A 21,654-nucleotide genomic window follows, 5' to 3' on the forward strand; every position below is an offset into this window, starting at 1 on the left:
GCAACACAGACCAGTAATCAGAAATTATGTACTATAAAGAGATGTGTTTGGGGTCATTATTATATTGGAATACTGCCCTGCAGCCCAGTTTCTGAAAGGATGGGATCATGCTTTGCTTCAGCATGTCACAGTTTATGTGAGCATTCATGGTCCCCTCAATGAATGGTAGCTCCCCACATCCAGCACCACTCATGCAGCTTCAAACCCTGACACTCCCACCACCATGCCTAACTGAAGGAAGGACACACTTGTCTTTGTACACCTTACCTGGTTGCCGCCACACACGCTTGACATCATCTGAACCAAATAAGTTTATCCTTAGTCTGCCTTCAGCAAACTGTTTGCAAACTTTCTTTTGCATCATCTTTGGAAGAGGCTTCCTTCTGGGACGGCAGCCATGCAGACCAATTTGATGCAATGTGTGGCATATGGTCTAACCATTGAATAAATTACCCTCACACATCAAAACAGTAAGTGTGCAATTTTTTTTGTGAAGAACTGTAAAGCGTGGGGTGAAAATCTCCCCTCAAAACATAGATTATAACGTTCCCTAAGTCAAATGTGGCGGGTATGCAAAATTTTGTTATTGTAAATGCGAAGGTGCAGATTTCTTTAGCGGATATGCACACATACATACTGTACATACACTTAGCTTTATACAGTATATTAGACTAGTATATTTTGCAATGGCAAGCACATTTAAAGGGGATATTTTTTTAGCTGGGCATCCCTTTTAGTGGAATACTGTACAAAGGAGACACAAGTACAATCATACTAAAGCTACAGCCATGTACAAACTAAAAGCTCAGGGTATGATAGATTTGCCGATGTCCATTTCCAGGGGGGATTTATACTGTAGATGAATGAGAGGTGAGAAGCCGCCATCCTCGAGACATCACAGATCCAATAAATACTTTAAAAAAAAAGCTCTTTGAAGTCTGAAACCTTGAGAGAGTCCTCGGTATTCTGGGGCTATTACCGGCTTTGATGACGCTCAGCTTTTTATCTAACTCTCAGGTCTGTGATTTCTTTTAATGCTTTGTGCCAAAAAGCTGTATCTTACATTTTCCCTTATTTCCCCAGAGAATTGTTCTAATTTTATTGCTGAGTGCCTGATCTTTGTCCTACCTTGAAACGCCTGGAGGTATGGCCCATCTGATCCAGGCGGCTTTGCTGGTCTCATCAGTGATACAGGCTGAGGTGCTTTCTGTGGACAAAGTATTTATTGAAAGGTCTTCGTGAAACTGGTATTAAACTGGAAATCCCCAAATATATATATAAAAAAGTTTTATTCATAATAAGCTGCACAAAAAAAACCTATTTGTAAAAGACAATAAAAGCACCAAGAGATAGAGGGACAACCACAGCAAAGACTGATGTTATGTCAGAGCCACATACTGTAGGTCATGATCCAAAATAGTTGTAAGGGGTCTGCGCCCCATTGTGTACATGCACCATGTCTTTATAGATTGTTGAATATTATAAGATGTATATGTGTGGCACCACTGAGGCTCTGGTCGCAACAGGGTACTGTGTCGCGGGCGGAGGAGGGGACGCTGCGCTCTCCCTCTGCTTGGGTCCGGCTGCCGCTGCGGCCTCTGCTGCTCGGTGGCTCAAGCGATGTGCCGGATCCCGGGTACTTGAGCGGCGCTCCTCGCCCGTGAGTGAAAAGGGGGATTGGTTTTGGGGATTTATTGTCCGTGACGCCACCCATGGTTGTGGTGATTGTGTGGACACCACCGCTGCTCTGTATGGGGATCCCGGGAGCGGTGACAGGGAGCAGCTTTGTTGTTATTTCTCCCCTCCGTGGGTAGGGGATTGATTGTCCCGGGGCCCAGTGATGGGGTAGGGATGGATGGCAGGCCGGGTGCGGGGCCTGGTGAGGTGCAGGGTCGCGGGGGCAGCGCTGTGCCGTACGGCACGGTGGTACTCACTCAGCCTGAGACGTTGACGCAGTTCTCGGTAAAACACACGGCTGGAAAGATGGTTCCCATGGACGGCTGCTGTTGTTTTTCCCCGGTAGTTAACGGTGACTGTCTCTTTCCCTGCACCTTGTGTAATGTTGGTAGCGATGGATTCCTACCGGTAACCCGCTCCCCGACTTGGATATGGGCCGGAGGAGCCCCTCTTTGCCCGCAGGCGCTGGCCCTGAGAAACTGGTGCTTTGGCGGTGGTGGTGTCTCTCTCATACGGTTGGACTGTTGCCTTCAATCGGGACTTAGTTGTTTAGAGACCCGGGGGTCCCCTTCACTGACGGATTTGGCAAATTCACGGCGACTCCTAGCCTTGCCGGGATCCGAAAGGCCCCTGCCAATGGTGCTGGCTTCTCCTTGTGTACCGGTCCGGTACCGCCGGGCCACCACCCGTCCGCGGTCCTTACGGTAACTCCGATAGGCCACTCCTGCAGACGGTCACCGCCGTCTGCTAACCTTGCTGTCTCTGTCCGGGGCACACACCCGGACCAACTTCAGGCTGCTCTTTTGCTACTTTCCTAGCTTCACTCCCACTCCTCTCACTTGCTCCTCTACCACTCAACTCTAACTTCATCTGCCTGGTTTTCCCGCCTCCAGGACTGTGAACTCCTCGGTGGGCGGAGCCAACCGCCTGGCCCACCCCCTGGTGTGGACATCAGCCCCTGGAGGAAGGCAACAAGGATTTCTGGTTTAGCTTAGGTGTACCTAACCGGGGTGTAGGGTGTGGTGATGTCATTACCTGTGACCTCTGGCTGGTCCAGGGCGTCACATTCCCCCTTAGCAAAATGCAGACCGTCCGCGGGCTGCCCGTCCAACACCGGTTTTATTTTTCTTCTTTTAAACTGTAAAAGATAAAAAACACATACAAGTATATTAACATCATCCCACAATGGGAGGCACTTTTCTTAAACGTTGCAAACGGTTTCAAACGGTTACGGCTTCCGCTCTCACCCACCCAAGTAACCTGGCCTTGATGCTGCCCCTAAGAAAACAGGCAGCACCCCTTGACCCCAGTCCTGCACCAAGTTACCCGAGCGGGATCTGTCCTTTCCAGGGGACCCACGTCCATAGGGAGCCCCTGGAACCCCCAGAGGGTAGCCACCGGTTCCTGTGGTGGCTGGGCCCCAGCCTGCTCCACTGCGGGCCCTCCCTCCAATCTGCCTCTCCGGAGGCGGCAACGGTGGAAGCTGCAACAACAACATTATTATTTACATCCCACAAGTTTGTGGTTGCCCTGCAAGTTCACGGGCTTGTCCGTAAGGAGTCCCTTACGCAACTTTAAACGGTCCCCACGGGGACAACGGTGTCGGCAACGACCGGTTTCAAATCACATTAGCAGACAATCAGGTGAACTTCGGTTGATCACTCATTTTCCTTTTTAAACTTTAAACACACATGTTCACCCCCCCTCTAAATAGTAGTTTCCCTGTACCTAAGTGGGGGTCTACCTAGGTTGGGGCGAGTGGACCTCCGGGGTCCAGTGTCAGTGGCGACAGGCAGCGGGGGAGAGGGAACAATCAGTCTCTCTTCCCTGTTATCGTGTGGGGCAGGCGGAGGCATAGGAGAGCTGGGCACAGGTTCATCCCTGGGCACTGGCACTGGTTCTGACTCACGGTTGACCACCTCCATCATTTCTTCATCCACGGGTTGTGGGAATAGTATCACTGGAAGAATCACCGCGCCGTTCTGTGTAGGCCAGTCCGCTGGGAAGTCACCCATCACGGTGTGGATTACCTATTTTGCCTTCTCTGCTGGTGGAGGAACTGGTACTTCAGCCGCTGCCCTCAATGCTGGTGGGCACCTTTTCAGATGGTCCCGGGAAACTGTGGCCAAAGTGCCCCCTTGGTCACGACTGATCTGGTAGGCCTTCCCATCTTCCCATCCTGTGGGCTGTATGACGTATGGGGTTTGTTCCCATTGATCATCCAGCTTGTTGGTTCTCCTCTTCCGCTTCAGCACTACATCTCCAGGCTGGAAAGGGCCAGCAGACGCCTTCTGGTTGAAGCGCCGCTCCTGTTGTTCCCGACTCCGACTTAAGTTCTTCTCCACATATTCCTGAATCTGTCGGTACTGAACCCTTCGCCGGGTGTCCCATTCAGCCGTCGAGGGGAGTGTTTCTGGGGCTTCCAGTCCCATTTCCAGGTCTACCGGCAGTCGGCCGGGGCGAGCCCTCATCAGATATGCTGGGGTGCACTTCGTTGAGCTGGATGGGATATTGTTGTACATATCGACCAGGTCAGGCAGCTTCTCCGGCCACAGGTTCAGCTCTTCTAGCGGCAACGTCTTGAGGAGACCAAGGACCAAATGGTTCATCTTCTCACACATACCGTTGGTTTGGGCATGGTAAGGCGTGGTCCGGATCTTCTTGCAGCCATACAGCTGACAGAATTCATGGAACACCTCCACTTCAAAGGCTGGGCCTTGGTCAGTAAGCACCTTCTCAGGGTATCCATGTGGTCGACAGAAGTAAGCTTGGAACGCTCTAGCGGCGGTACGGCCAGTTAGGTCTTTGACCGGGACAACCACCATGAACCTTGAATAATGATCCACTATGGTGAGAGCGTAAGTGTACCCACTTTGGCTGGGGGTGAGCTTCACATGGTCCAGGGCGACCAGCTCCAGCAGTTGATGTGTAACGATCGGGTGCAGGGGTGCCTTCTGGCTGGCCTCGTCCTTCCTTCTCAGCGTACACGGGCCACACTCTTGGCACCAGGCCTCCACAGACTCCCGCATCCCACTCCAATAGAACCGCTCCCTCAACAGCATTTCCAATTTCTTCCATCCAAAGTGTCCGACACCATCATGGTACGCTTGTAGAATGGTGGGCACATTAGCTTGGGGAATCACCAACTGGCGGATTTTCTCATGAGTCTTTGGGTTAATCAGCTCACGGTACAACTTCCCTTGGTGTAGATACAGCCGGGTCCGTTCTTTCCACAGGCGTTGGGCTTCAGCTGGGGCAGCAGGGTCTATTCCAGCAGCGCCTTGTTCCACCAGAGTCTTGACTAGGCGGACAGCGGGCGCCTGGTTTTGAGCTTCCTGCCACTCCTGGCTGGGCAGTGGATCCAGGTTCACCCGTTGTTGGTGGACATGTACCTTCTCAGTTGGTGGCTGGTGAAATGCAGGCAACTCGATCTCTTCGAGGTCGTCATCCTCGCACCCTTCTTCTGACAAGTGGGGCATCCGAGAGAGTGCATCAGCATTAACGTTGGCACGACCGGCCCTGTATTTAATTGTGAAGTCGTAGTTGGCTAGCCTGGCCACCCACCGCTGTTCCAACGCACCTAACTTGGCCGTGTCCAGATGGGTCAGCGGATTGTTATCCGTGAAAGCGGTGAATTTTGCTGCGGCCAAGTAATGGCGGAACCGCTCGGTGATAGCCCACACCAGCGCCAGGAGCTCCAGCTTGAAAGAGCTGTAATTTTCGGGGTTCCTTTCAGTTGGTCGAAGCTTTCGGCTAGCATAGGCAATCACTTTTTCCTTCCCATCCTGGATCTGGGACAAGACTGCCCCCAAGCCCACATTGCTGGCATCGGTGTAGAGGATGAACGGGTGGCTGTAATCAGGATACGCTAGGATCTCCTCCCCGGTCAAGGCCGCTTTCAGCTGATGGAAGGATTCCTCATGCCTCTCTTCCCACACCAGTGGGGCTCCGAGGGGTCTACCACCTTTGGTCTGTCCCACGAGGAGGTCTTGCATGGGGGCAGCCATCTTCGTGTATCCCTTGATGAAGCGACGGTAGTACCCTACCAGACCCAGAAACTGCCTTACTTCCCTCACTGTGGTTGGCCTCGGCCAGTCTTGGATGGCAGTGATCTTCTCGGGGTCGGGGGCGACACCTTCTGCTCCCACCACATGCCCCAGGTAGTGCACTCTGGGTTTCAGCAGATGACACTTGGAGGGCTTCAACTTCATCCCGTACTTGGCAAGGGACGCGAACACCTCGGCTAGGTGTTCCAGATGGGCTTCATATGTCTGTGAATACACAATTACGTCATCCAGATACAACAGGACGGTCTCAAAATTCAGGTGCCCCAAACAGCACTCCATCAGCCGTTGGAAGGTACCCGGGGCATTGCACAGCCCGAACGGCATACTGTTGAATTCACAGAGTCCCATAGGGGTGGTAAAGGCAGTTTTCTCTCGGTCTTCGGGTGCCACGGCCACCTGCCAGTACCCACTGGTGAGATCAAGGGTGGAGAAGTAGTTGGCGGTTCTCAGCGCAGACAAGGACTCCTCGATACGGGGCAGAGGGTAGGCATCCTTATGTGTTATCTGGTTAATCTTCCGGTAATCCACACACATCCGCATGGTGCCGTCTTTCTTCTTAACCAGCACCAATGGGGCGGCCCAGGGACTACAGCTGTCCCTGATAACCCCTGCCTCCCTCATATTCCTCAACATGTCCTTGGCGCACTGGTAGTGTGCAGGGGGAATGGGCCTGTACCTCTCTTTGATAGGAGGATGTTCACCGGTAGGGATATGATGTTGGACCCCTTTAATCTGCCCAAAGTCTAGGGGATGTTTGTTAAAAACTTGCTCGTATTCCCGTACCACCCTGTATACCCCTTCTTTGTGATGTGTAGGGGTATCGTCAGTGCCCACGTGTAGCTGTTGGTGCCACTCCTCTGACTCCCCTTGGGGCGGGCGAGTGCTGGCAGTAGGTAGTGAAACTGGAGGAGCTGCTTCATGGATGGTGTGGGGATCTAGGGTGAGCAACTTGGCAAGTGAAGCATACCGGGGAAGCCTGACTTCTTCCTCCCCACAGTTCAGCACCCTCACGGGCACTCTCCCCTTCTTTACATCTACCACCCCTCGGGCAGCCATTACCGTGGGCCAGTGTTCGGAGGGCATGGGCTCTATCATGGCAGGGTAGTCACGCCCCTGAGGCCCTACTGCTGCCCTACACCAAATCATCATCTCACTCCTAGGGGGCACAGTCAACGGGGCAACATCCATCACTCTCACTCCACCAATCTCCCCTCCGTCGAGTTTACATGCTGGCGGTACATCAAGGCTCGGATCTCACGCTGCACAGCTCTTTGTCGGCTCCCCGCCACCGTGGCAGCCAGCTGCTGCAGTAGGGCCAACACATCACTCATACAGTGCTCCATCACATTGGTTCCCAGCACTATCTTCGGGTTATGATCACTGGGTTCATTCATGATCACAATCATACCCTGGTGTTGCAGTTCAGCTCGCCCCACCGTCATGGCCACTTGTTTATACCCCACTTGGGTCAGTGGGAGTCCATCAGCAGCAATCAGTGTTATACTAGTATTTGGGGGGGCCAGCTCATCTGTCCCCCAATACCGTTGGTATAATGTGTATGGTATGGTGGTTACCTGTGATCCAGTGTCCAAGAGAGCCATCACCGGTATGCCGTCCACAGCCACGGGGATGATGGGCCGGGCCCCGATATACCGGTCCCGCCAGTCTGGGGGGCCACGGGGTTATACTCCTGAGGATTGGCCCATGGCCCCAGGGGTTGCTCGTTTAACGGGCACTGTCGGAAGTAATGGCCAGGCTTGCTGCTACTGTAGCAGGTTGGAGGTCTGTTCCACGAGTTGTTAGCACTTCTCCGCTGCATCCAGGAAACATCCTCAGGGCTGTCGGCGAGCTGTAGCTTGGTTGGAGGCTGGGATCTGGTCAGAGGTTGGAGTGCGGCGAGAATCTTGGCGAGGTCTCCATCCATGCGGCGGACCTGGGCAACCAGTTCTTCCATCGTGCTGCTTGGAGCTGTAGGCACTGGAGAGGCTGGTAGGGCAGGGGCCACCACGATGGGGGTAGTCTCAACTGGCCACGGGGCTGGTTCCAAGACTTCCGAAGTTGGGGGTTGCAGAGCTTTAATGGCCCGTTCCTTTAACACAGCAAAGTCCACATCAGGGTGTTCTAGGGCCCACAGCCGGAGTTGTTTGCGATCCTCAGAGGACCTCATCCCCTGCACAAATTGCTCTACTAACATTTTGTTGCTGTCCGCCTCATTGATGGTGTCCACCCGCTTCAGTGTGCGGAGGGCGGTTTGCAGACGTAAAGCGTAGTCCCGAATGCTGTCCACAGACCGTTGCCGACATTGGTAAAACTGCATCCTCAGCTCAGCTTCGGTGCGGGTCTCAAAGGCAGTCTGTAGTTTCTCAAAGATGGTGGCTACAGAGAACCGGTCCCCCTTGGCCCAGGTCTCCGCCTCCTGCTCAGCTGCGACGGTTAGCTGGCCCAGCACTACCGCTGCACGTTGCTTATCAGTCAGGGGGTACAATTCCAGGAGCGGGTTAAGCTTTTTCCGGAAGACCTGTAACGCATCAGGTTTCCCGTCGTACTGTGGTAGCCAGGTAGCTCCGGGCACATAGGGCAAGGAGAACAGCATCACCTGAGCGAGAGCTGGGACCGCGGCACCCCCCGCCAGCACGGCCAGGACCTGGGCAGGCCCATTCCCATCCACGGGTGCCACTGCGGCTGCGACCGCCGCTCCTCCAGCAGCTCCGTCGGGCGCAGACATCTTGCTTCCGTCCCCCTTAGCCTTTTTCCGGCTCCTCCTCTCTTGGGGCGGGGTTTTGGCCTTAGCGCCTCCACTACTCGAGGAGACGCTCGAGCGGGAAGTTTTCGCGCCAAAGATGGCGGCTTCTGAAATTTTCTGGCCGGACACCTCCGGCGGTAACAAGGCGCACCTCTACCAGATGGCAGAGCGGTAAGATCCTGTTCGTGACGCCAAGTTGTCGCGGGCGGAGGAGGGGACGCTGCGCTCTCCCTCTGCTCGGGTCCGGCTGATGCTGCTGCTGCGGCCTCTGCTGCTCGGTGGCTCGAGCGATGTGCCGGATCCCGGGGACTCGAGCGGCGCTCCTCGCCCGTGAGTGAAAAGGGGGATTGGTTTTGGGGATTTATTGTCTGTGACGCCACCCACGGTTGTGGTGATTGTGTGGACACCACCGCTGCTCTGTATGGGGATCCCGGGAGCGGTGACAGGGAGCAGCTTTGTTGTTATTTCTCCCCTCCGTGGGTAGGGGATTGATTGTCCCGGGGCCCAGTGATGGGGTAGGGATGGATGGCAGGCCGGGTGCGGGGCCTGGTGAGGTGCAGGGTCGCGGGGGCAGCGCTGTGCCGTACGGCACGGTGGATCTCACTCAGCCTGAGACGTTGACACAGTTCTCGGTAAAACACACGGCTGGAAAGACGGTTCCCACAGACGGCTGCTTGTGCTTTTTCCCGGTAGTTAACGGTGACTGTCTCTTTCCCTGCACCTTGTGTAATGTTGGTAGCGATGGATTCCCACCGGTAACCCGCTCCCCGACTTGGATATGGGCTGGAGGAGCCCCTCTTTGCCCGCAGGCGCTGGCCCTGAGAAACTGGTGCCTTGGCGGTGGCGGTGTCTCTCTCATACGGTTGGACGGTTGCCTTCAATCGGGACTTAGTTGTTTAGAGACCCGGGGGTCCCCTTCACTGACGGATTTGGCAAATTCACGGCGACTCCTAGCCTTGCCGGGATCCCAAAGGCCCCTGCCAATGGTGCTGGCTTCTCCTTGTGTACCGGTCCGGTACCGCCGGGCCACCACCCGTCCGCGGTCCTTACGGTAACTCCGATAGGCCACTCCTGCAGACGGTCACCGCCGTCTGCTAACCTTGCTGTCTCTGTCCGGGGCAAACACCCGGACCAACTTCAGGCTGCTCTTTTGCTACTTTCCTAGCTTCACTCCCACTCCTCTCACTTGCTCCTCTACCACTCAACTCTAACTTCATCTGCCTGGTTTTCCCGCCTCCAGGACTGTGAACTCCTCGGTGGGCGGAGCCAACCGCCTGGCCCACCCCCTGGTGTGGACATCAGCCCCTGGAGGAAGGCAACAAGGATTTCTGGTTTAGCTTAGGTGTACCTAACCGGGGTGTAGGGTGTGGTGATGTCATTACCTGTGACCCCTGGCTGGTCCAGGGCGTCACATCTGCACCTCAGTTAAGGTGCACTATTCATCTCAGGTAAGGGAGGGGTTAATCACCGGTGTTCCACAATTACAAACTACATACAGCTTAGGAGCCTTCACACAGGCTGGGATGGTTTAGGGTAGGCAGGGGGGTGGCTATAACAATCATGGGACTTCCTGGTCACTGAAGCCAGCCACCTGTGGGGCGGGTTCCATTTGGGGTAAAAATAGGCGCAAAACACTCACAAAAAACCTAGCCCCATCAGGACCATAGTTCTGGCAAGATATCTCTGGAAAACTTGGACTTCACTGGACCTGGGGCTTGGAGCGGGAGCTCAGCCAGGGTACCTAACTGCGGAGGGGGACACCCTAGAAATAGGACTCTCTCACTCCTTCTCTCTCAAAACACCGGTGGTGGCCCCTTACCGGATCTGGGATTGACCAGAGCCCATCACAGTAGTGACCAGTGTGACCGGGCCTGCGTTGTGAGTAAACTGCACCCTGATCCCACAGAGACTGTGTTGGCTCGTCCTTACCGGCACAGCCACCCAGCACTTAGGCGCCAACAGCCATTAAAACCCTCATCATCCACCCCGGCCCACTCTGCCTGTGGGGAGCGACACCATCCCGGCTGCCATAATACCTGCCCCGGCAAGGAACCTGGCAGCGGCGGCTACTCACTGGCCGCATACCTCAGGTGGCGTAACAACAAACTTTTCCCAATACCCCCACCATTTACTGTACGCGTTGGAGAGACACCCAGCAAGTGGACTCCGGGGAATAAAGGAGGCTGAAACACAAAGAGGGGAGATAACCAGGGGGCTCCTGCGTTGACCCTGACACTGGGGGGCCCTGCACAAGCCCTCAACCACAGGTACTTATAAGGGTTAGGAGGTGTGGCCCGCCAACGTGCCCCTGTCTGCTAGCCAGACCCTAGGACTAAATCCCACCACCCACCAATCCACGGAGGGAAAAACAAACACAAAAATAAACAGCAAAAAGGGGAAAAAGGAAAAACAACAACTTATCTTGAGAGGGAATCTTCAGAATATACAGCAACAGTAGTCTGAAGCAGTGGCGTAGCAAAGGGGGGGGCGGAGGTGGCGGCACGTGTCAGGGGGGCGGCATTTTGGGGGTAAAATATAAAAAATAGAAAAACATAGAAGAAATAATAATTGCTTATTAACCTCTTAACAACCCATTACATACTGGGTACATCATGGTGACCTGGTACTTAATGACCCATGACGTACCCAGTACGTCATGGTGAAATAGCGACCACGGAGCCTCGGTGGCTGCGATTGGTGTGCAGAAACCTTAGATTCAGGGAGGAGGGGACCTCTGCCTGACCTCAGGAGCGGTGGTGTCTCCCCCCCGGACCTACGGAGGCTGTGATTGGCTGAGCGGCGTTCGTCAGCCAATCACAGCCACTGTGATATTTCAGCCATTGAAAATGGCTGAAACATTGAAATCCAGCCATGATCAGTGCAGCTATAGCTCTGATTGGAGAGATCTGCGTTGTGACCGATCTCTCCAATCACCTTGGGCCGGTGACCTGTCCCCTCAACTTCACTTCATCCATGAAAGCTGAGGAGAGTGATCCCTGCAAGTGCCATTTGGTAAGTGCCCCCAATCCACTGCTGCCCCCGATCAGCCCCCCATCCACCGCTACCCGCGCCACTGCCCCCTTTCAGCCGCGCCGCCGCCGCAGCAGCAGTAGTCACCGCCACAATACATCACCGCTACTGCCTTCGATCTGCCACCTCCCTCCTCCATTTGCTGCCCCCCTCCATACGCGCCACCACTCTCCTCATCAGCCGCTGCCCCCCTGCATCCACCATCGCTCACCCCATCAGCCGCTACCCCCCTTCATACGCCACCGCTCTCCCCATCAGCCCCTGCCCCCCTTCATACACCACCTCTCTCCCCAACAGCCTCTGCCCCCCTCCATCCGTCACCCAATACCCAAGATACCCAAGTTATAGATATTCTGGATTATCGATGGCCAACGGAGGGAGGCGGCAAATTTGATGACCGCCCCGGGCGGCAAAAGCAGTTGCTACGCCTCTGGTCTGAAGCCACATGTATTCCTGAGTAAGCAACTTCTCCAAGTGAAGAGTATAACCTGCACTGGAGGAGTGAGAGGCCTCACGTTATAAAGGCCCTTAATTACCAACTGGAGGAAAGGCTCCTCCAACCTGGCAATGAAACAGAAAAAATCTAAATGAAGCCCTTAAAGCAGGGGTGGGCAATTAATTTTCCCATGGGGCCGCATGAGAAATTATGATGGTTTTAGAGGGCCGGACTAATATAATTAACTTGGTTCTACATGTTTTTTTTATATATATATATATATATATATATATATATATATTATATATACACACACGCATATATATACTGTGTGTGTATATAATATATACATACTGTGAGGTAGCACGGTCAGCTGCGCAGCAGAAGACACGGGATCCAGGCATTAAGGTTCACAGCACACGGTTTTAATGTCCAAAGAAAAGTCCACAACAATATACATGTGCCTCTCCAGCAGAGAACTCAGGGAGTTGTGTTCACTCCCTCACACCCGGCACACCTGCCATTGTTCCTGTTTCCATTTAACCCTTCCTTCAGCCTGTAGGGAAACAGCATTAACCCTAGAGTGGATTCACTTTCTATCATGGAGTGAGCACAACCGAGGCGAGACATACCGGCCGTCATAGATAACCCGTGTCACAGTCTCACATACCCCCCCCCCTCAGTTCAAGCGTGCGGGGTTGAACTCCCGCCATCAAACATGGGCCGCGGGACAAGGCATCGGCGTTGCCCTGCAACCTACCGGCCCTATGTTCAACCGTAAACCGGAAGTTCTGCAGAGAAAGGAACCACCGGGTAACCCGGGCATTCCGTTCCTTGGCGGACCTCATCCAGACCAGTGGAGAGTGATCCGTCACCAAGCGAAACTGCCGTCCCAGCAGGTAATAGCGTAGGGACTCCAAGGCCCACTTGATCGCCAGGCACTCCTTCTCCACTACGCTATAATTCCGCTCGGGAGGGGTGAGCTTCCTACTTAAGAAGGTGACGGGGTGTTCCTCCCCCTGAACCACCTGAGACAGCACTGCCCCCAGGCCGACCTCTGAGGCGTCAGTCTGTACTATGAACTCCTTCCGGAAATCAGGGTGTACAAGAACGGGCTGTCCGCACAGGACCCCCTTCAGGGCCCGGAAGGAGTCCTCGGCCTGCGGAGTCCAGCGCACCATGACGGACTTCTTGCCTTTGAGAAGGTCCGTCAAGGGGGCTGATAGTCCCGCAAAATCCTTTACAAACCTCCTGTAGTATCCCACGATACCCAGGAAGGCCCTAACCTGCTTCGTGGTCAGGGGTCTAGGCCACTTCTGGATCGCCTCAACCTTGTTAACTTGGGGCTTAATCACTCCTTGGCCTATCACGTAGCCCAAGTAGCGGGCTTCCGTGAGTCCCAACGCACATTTCTTGGGATTGGCTGTCAATCCGGCTGTTCGAAGCGCGTCCACCACCGCTTGTACCTGTTCCAAGTGGGTCTGCCACTTGGAGCTGTAAATAATGATGTCATCAAGGTACGCTGATGCATACGCCTGGTGGGGTTCCAGCACTAAGTCCATCAACCTCTGGAACGTGGCCGGAGCGCCATGTAACCCAAAAGGCAAGACAACATAGTGGAAGAGACCCTCTGGCGTAACAAAAGCGGTTTTCTCCTTGGCGGACTCCGTCAGTGGCACCTGCCAGTACCCCTTGGTCAGGTCGAGCGTGGTAAAATATCACGCCTGTCCCAGCCTATCAATCAGCTCATCCACCCAGGGCATGGGGTAGAGATCGAACTTGGATATTTCGTTCAATCCCCTAAAGTCATTGCAGAACCTTAAGGAGCCATCGGGTTTTGGTATTAGGACAATCGGACTAGCCCATTCACTTCGGGATTTTTCGATGACCCCCAGGCGTAACATTGTCTTTACTTCCTCCGATATGGCTTGTCGTCGAGCCTCCGGTACCCGGTATGACTTCAGGCATACCTTCAGGTGGGGCTCGGTGACAATATCATGTCGTATCAGACTGGTCCTACCGGGCAGCTCGGAGAAGACATCGGGGTTCTGCTGAACCAACCGTCTGGCCTCTCGCCTCTGTTGCTTGGTGAGGGCTTCTCCAATCCTTACTTCCGGTTCGTCCTCTCCGGAGGTCGCTGGAGCCGGAGGTGAACGACCCGAAGAGGAGGGAGATGGGGAAAAAACAGCCATCAGGCTTTCCCGTTCCTGCCAAGGTTTTAATAGGTTGACATGGTATATTTGTTCAGGTTTCCGCCTACCGGGCTGCAATACTTTATAGTTAACCACCCCGACTCTCTCCTTTATCTCGTAGGGGCCTTGCCACTGAGCCAGGAATTTACTCTCCGCCGTGGGGATTAATACCAACACCCGATCCCCGGGTTTAAAGGTCCGCACGGTGGCTTGTCTATTGTAGCGGCCGCTTTGCGCGGCCTGAGCCTCCTGTAAATGCTCCTTCACAATTGGCATGACCGCGCTTATGCGGTTCTGCATACCCAAAATGTGTTCAATCACACTTTTATGGGGGGTGGGCTCTTGCTCCCATGTTTCCTTTGCCAGGTCCAACAATCCCCGGGGATGTCGCCCGTATAACAATTCAAAAGGCGAAAACCCCGTGGATGCCTGTGGCACCTCACGGATGGCAAACATCAAATAGGGAAGCATCATATCCCAGTCTTTCCCGTCTTTTGTAATCACCCTTTTTAGCATGGTTTTCAGGGTTTTATTGAAACGCTCGACTAAACCGTCCGTTTGAGGATGATACACAGACGTACGCAACTGCTTGATCTGGAGTAGCCGGCATAGCTCTTTGGTCACTTTAGACATGAATGGGGTCCCCTGATCCGTAAGGATCTCCTTGGGCAACCCCACCCGGCAGAACACCGCAAACAACTCCCGAGCTATAAGCTTGGCTGCAGTATGTCTGAGAGGTATCGCCTCGGGATACCGGGTGGCATAGTCAACGATCACTAGGATGTGTTGGTAAACAGCATTAACCCTAGAGTGGATTCACATTCTATCATGGAGTAAGCACAACCGAGGCGAGACATACCGGCCGTCATAGATAACCCCGGTCACAGTCTCACAATACATACACACACACAATCCCCATATACTACATCACTATAACCGCCACATACTACACCTGTAATATACATCACTACATCCCTATACACTACACCTGTAAAAAACTACACCTCTATATACTATACCACTATATACTACATCACTACACCCCTATATACACCTGTAATATACTACATCACTATATACTACACCTGTATTATACTCCACCACTACACCCCTATATACAGTTAGGTCCAGAAATATTTGGACAGTGACACAATTTTCGCGAGTTGGGCTCTGCATGCCACCACATTGGATTTGAAATGAAACCTCTACAACAGAATTCAAGTGCAGATTGTAACGTTTAATTTGAAGGTTTGAACAAAAATATCTGATAGAAATTGTAGGAATTGTACACATTTCTTTACAAACACTCCACATTTTAGGAGGTCAAAAGTAATTGGACAAATTAACCAAACCCAAACAAAATATTTTTATTTTCAATATTTTGTTGTGAATCCTTTGGAGGCAATCACTGCCTTAAGTCTGGAACCCATGGACATCACCAAACGCTGGGTTTCCTCCTTCTTAATGCTTTGCCAGGCCTTTACAGCCACAGCCTTCAGGTCTTGCTTGTTTGTGGGTCTTTCCGTCTTAAGTCTGGATTTGAGCAAGTGAAATGCATGCTCAATTGGGTTAAGATCTGGTGATTGACTTGGCCATTGCAGAATGTTCCACTTTTTTGCACTCATGAACTCCTGGGTAGCTTTGGCTGTATGCTTGGGGTCATTGTCCATCTGTACTATGAAGCGCCGTCCGATCAACTTTGTGGCATTTGGCTGAATCTGGGCTGAAAGTATATCCCGGTACACTTCAGAATTCATCCGGCTACTCTTGTCTGCTGTTATGTCATCAATAAACACAAATAAGGAATAACGTTTGGAACACCATTCTAAGTCCGAACTGGGTGCAAAAACCTAAAAAAAAATCACTATGAGGAGATAAGGTATGCACACCAGTGACTATGTAAGGGGAATACATGAAATAGCAGAAACTGTTGTGTGAATACTGACTTGAAAAATCCAATAGCTATATGCAAGAGTGAAAATGTGAAAAATGGAACCTGCATTACTGCCATGAACATATGAATCAAGAGAAATTTAGCTACTGAATTGATCAATGCAATAGAGCCCCAACACTACGCCAAAGTATTTCTCTACGTTGGGGTCCCTAGCTTGTGTGTGTCCTCTCATGCAGTTAAAAAACTTACCGTGTATGGGAAGCTGAGACCCAGGCTATTTATGCGTATGATATGGATTGGCAATAGGTGTGGTTGGGGAGGGTTCACAAACGAAAAACTACTAACAAATAAGGAATAACGTTTGGAACACCATTCTAAGTCCGAACTGGGTGCAAAAACCTAAAAAAACATCACTATGGGGAGATAAGGTATGCACACCAGTGACTATGTAAGGGGAATACATGAAATAACAGCTTCCCATACACGGTAAGTTTTTTAACTGCATGAGAGGACACACACAAGCTAGGGACCCCAACGTAGAGAAATACTTTGGCGTAGTGTTGGGGCTCTATTGCATTGATCAATTCAGTAGCTAAATTTCTCTTGATTCATATGTTCATGGCAGTAATGCAGATTCCATTTTTCACATTTTCACTCTTGCATATAGCTTTTGGATTTTTCAAGTCAGTATTCACACAGCAGTTTCTGCTATTTCATGTATTCCCCTTACATAGTCACTGGTGTGCATACATCAATAAACACAAGTGACCCAGTGCCATTGAAAGCCATGCATGCCCATGCCATCACGTTGCCTCCACCATGTTTTACAGAGGATATGGTGTGCCTTGGATCATGTGCCGTTCCCTTTCTTCTCCAAACTTTTTTCTTCCCATCATTCTGGTACAGGTTGATCTTTGTCTCATCTGTCCATAGAATACTTTTCCAGAACTGAGCTGGCTTCATGAGGTGTTTTTCAGCAAATTTAACTCTGGCCTGTCTATTTTTGGAATTGATGAATGGTTTGCATCTAGATGTGAACCCTTTGTATTTACGTTCATGGAGTCTTCTCTTTACTGTTGACTTAGAGACAGATACACATACTTCACTGAGAGTGTTCTGGACTTCAGTTGATGTTGTGAACGGGTTCTTCTTCACCAAAGAAAGTATGCGGCGATCATCCACCACTGTTGTCATCCGTGGACGCCCAGGCCTTTTTGAGTTCCCAAGCTCACCAGTCAATTCCTTTTTTCTCAGAATGTACCCGACTGTTGTTTTTGCTACTCCAAGCATGTCTGCTATCTCTCTGATGGATTTTTTCTTTTTTTTCAGCCTCAGGATGTTCTGCTTCACCTCAATTGAGAGTTCCTTAGACCGCATGTTGTCTGGTCACAGCAACAGCTTCCAAATGCAAAACCACACACCTGTAATCAACCCCAGACCTTTTAACTACTTCATTGATTACAGGTTAACGAGGGAGACGCCTTCAGAGTTAATTGCAGCCCTTAGAGTCCCTTGTCCAATTACTTTTGGTCCCTTTAAAAAGAGGAGGCTATGCATTACGGAGCTATGATTCCTAAACCCTTTCTCCGCTTTGGATGTGAAAACTTTCATATTGCAGCTGGGAGTGTGCACTTTCAGCCCATATTATATATATATAATTGTATTTCTGAACATGTTTTTGTAAACAGCTAAAATAACAAAACTTGTGTCACTGTCCAAATATTTCTGGACCTAACTGTATGTGGAGCCCAGCCCAGGTCTGCATTACCTTCAGGGACTCCACGTGGAGGGACAGTCTGGCCACAGGTAGGTTGTCTTCTTTAGGATTCGTGACGCCACTCTCGGTATTGCAGTCAGGGTGACCGCCACTGCATGTTAGGGGACACCTGGGGCTGATGTTGGATGCAGCTAGATGTAGTGGCCTCCCGAGAGTGAGGCTAGCCCCAAGGCCCTGTGTGGGTGTGTGGAACCACAGGTCGCAGAATGACTCACACGCACAACCAGAATGTCTTTCAGGGTTTTTACTCACATAGGTGGCAGGGTGAGTAACCCGGGACGATGCTTCAATAGACCAGGAAGAATCAGGTATCCCTTTGGCTGAAATAGGGGTGACTGCCGGCTCGCCTTCCTAGCCCTCATGTTTTGAGGTGACCCCGACGTGATGTCTTCCTGGGATCACCCAGGGAAGTCGCATTCGCCATTCTCCCCTTTCTGGCCCGTTTGTTTGCAGCGTGGACCAGACGATTCTAGCTGCTGCTTTCTGTCGCCTATGGGCCCCCTCGTTGCTGCGTGACTCCGGACTCTGTGTGTGGTTGGTGGTAAGCTTGCAGTGCTCCCACCGGCAGGTGAAGCAGGCCAACTGAATGGGCCCCTGCTCTGGGTATCTGTACCCCGTGCGGGCAGGGTCTCCTGGCAGTCCCCATAATCAGCCACCTCTCTGTGCTCTGGCCTCAGGTGGTTTTCGGGCGGCACTACCAGGTAGCCCTTTCTCCCATGTCAGCAGCCACGAATGGTGCAGTGTCTGGAAGGGCTCTGCTCCACTTTGCTCTGCCCTCACCAGACGCGACTTCTCTCCCCCACTTCCTCTCACTGACTGCCTCTGCACACTCTCTGTTCCCAGTGACACCACCGACCACTAGCTGGGAGGCGAGGGCCACGCCCCCTCCCTGAGTCTGCTCAGGGGTCCTCTCTAGCAGTGTGTGTGCCCCTGGTTACTGAGTGTTCTGTGTGTCCACACCGTATTCAGCCTCTGGGATTACCTGTGTTGTACTGCCCCCAGCATGGGTGCAGTACTCAGTGGTGCCTGCCCAGGTCAGGGGCGCCACATATACACCTGTATTATACTACACCCCTATATACTACACCTGTATTATACTACACCACTACACCCCTATATACACCTGTATTATACTACACCCCCATATACTACACCTGTATTATACTACACCACTACACCCCTATATACACCTGTATTATACTACACCCCTAGATACTACACCTGTATTATACTACATCACTATATACTACACCTGTAATATACTACACCACTACACCCCTATATACACCTGTATTAAACTACACCTCTATATAATACACCTGTATTATACTACACCACTATATACTACACCTGTATTATACTACACCACTACACCCCTATATACACCTGTATTATACTACACCCCTATATACACCTGTATTATACTACACCCCTATATACACCTGTATTATACTACACCACTATATACTACACCTGTATTATACTACACCACTACACCCATATATACACCTGTATTATACTACACCACTACACCCATATATACACCTGTATTATACTACACCACTACACCCCTATATACACCTGTATTATACTACACCCCTATATACACCTGTATTATACTACACCCCTATACACCTGTATTATACTACACCACTATATACTACACATGTATTATACTACACCACTACACCCATATATACACCTGTATTATACTACACCACTACACCCATATATACACCTGTATTATACTACACCACTACACCCCTATATACACCTGTACTATACTACACCACTACACTTCTATATACACCTGTATTATACTACACCACTGCACCCCTATATACACCTGTATTATACTACATCACTACACCCCTATATACACCTGTATTATACTACACCACTACACCCCTATAAAACTACACCACTATATACTACACCACTACACCACCCCATATACCACACCTGTAAAACTACATTCCCATATACTACACCACTACACCCCAAATATTTGTCAACAGCTTCTCTCCGTACGGGCCCCTGCCACTGCTGTTCTTGTACAGGCCCCCGCCGCTGCTTCTCTCCGTACGGGCCCTGGCTGCTGCAGCTTCTTCTCCTGCCGGGCGTGAACTTTTCAAATGACACACACGTGCCGTACTGGCGATATCAGGGCGCGCGTGTGTCACAGAGAAAGGTGTCGGGCAGGGAACAGAGGAGAGATTTCTACATTCCGCTGAAGGATCGCTCCCTGCCCGGCACACAGCGTTTGATGAGGGCAATCTGACTAGGGCCCCTCAAAGCCTGGAGCTCCGAACAACAGGTCAGATTGCCCTCATCACTGACCGGCCAGCAAGGACGCCCTGAACCAGGCGGGCCGGTCACAGAGGGTAGGCGGGCCGGATGTGGCCCGCGGGCCGCCCCTTACCCAGGTCTGCCTTAAAGGGACAGCATCCATTAACGTCTGGACGATCGCCAGGCCCTTCTGCAACCTGGTCCCAGCAGCAGTCTGAAGCTCCAGACACATCCATGACACCGTGACAATGCCTGACCCGACCCAAAATGGCCCGGTGACGAGTAGGTTAACCATCTGCCCCGTGGTTCGCTACATATGTTTCTGCCATCTAGAGGCAAGTCGAACTTAGATTAAAAGTTACATAAGACAGAGTTAAGGTAGTGGAAGGGAGGATTAGTAAATGGTGGGACAGAGAACCAGGGGGAAGGCTCGAGTGGGGAACAAAGTAGAATAGGGTTCAAGTGTGAGAAGACATGGTCGTGGTGCTTGGGCCAGTTAAGGAACCCTGAGGTAACCTCGTGAGGTCTGGCACCTACGGCTTCCCCCCAGTGGGCTTAGAAAGTAGTTTCGGCTAGAGAGCCGTCTGGGCCCAGAATTGGATGAAGGTGAACATAGTCAGGGAGACGGAAACACAGACCTCGGAGCTTGAGGACGAGATCCAAGATAGTGGGGGACAAGTCAAGGGGCAGTAACCCACACGGAGAGGAAGGAAGGAAAGGGAGGACATGCTTGTCATAACAGTGTGAAGAATACAAGTGAACTATTCTGAAAAAGGATCAAAAAGAATTAGTCCCATCTTGGCCTTTCATGGCTGAAACAGGAATATCCACTTCTAAGTCCCACCCACCAGACGCAGGGTAACGAAAAAAGGCGCACTACTTATGAGCTAGATAGATACATAATAAAAGATAGATAATTATAAAATAGATAGATAATATATAGAAGGATAGATAGATAGATGGATAGATAGAGGGATAGATAGATAGATAGAGGGATAGATAGATAGATAGATAGAGGGATAGATAGATAGATAGATAGATAGATAGATAGATAGATAGATAGATAAATAGATAGATAGATTTATATATAGTTTTGACATTACCAAACATCCATCCTCAGGCTTAGAATTTTAACGTTTATGTCTAGATGCCCATCGAGCAACCTGAGGCCAATCCAGAAGACCGCAGTGCCTGCTGGAAGCCGAGAAAGGGTAAAGGCCTTTGTTGTTGCATTTTATTCAGGTTTTCTCGACTTCCACAAGGTATCCTTCTTCCCTGTAATGTTACAGGCAGAAGATTTGAAAGATATGAAACTGTGTTCTGAGATGTCAGGAGGCAAGTAAGATGAATGTGGCGTAGTGGACAGCGGAGGTAATTCACACTTGTTATTCTGTCCACATGCCGACACTATCCTCACTGGAGTTATGTGGTGCAGCGGGCACGGATCTGAGGGAGATGAGTCACAATAATAATGACACGGTGTCGCCATATATCATGTATGAGGGAGAATAATGTCTCTGCTGTACCTGGCTGTAAATGTCCCAAATTA

This window comes from Anomaloglossus baeobatrachus, chromosome 6, assembly GCF_048569485.1.
Source record: "Anomaloglossus baeobatrachus isolate aAnoBae1 chromosome 6, aAnoBae1.hap1, whole genome shotgun sequence".
In the NCBI taxonomy this organism is placed as follows: Eukaryota; Metazoa; Chordata; class Amphibia; order Anura; family Aromobatidae; genus Anomaloglossus; species Anomaloglossus baeobatrachus.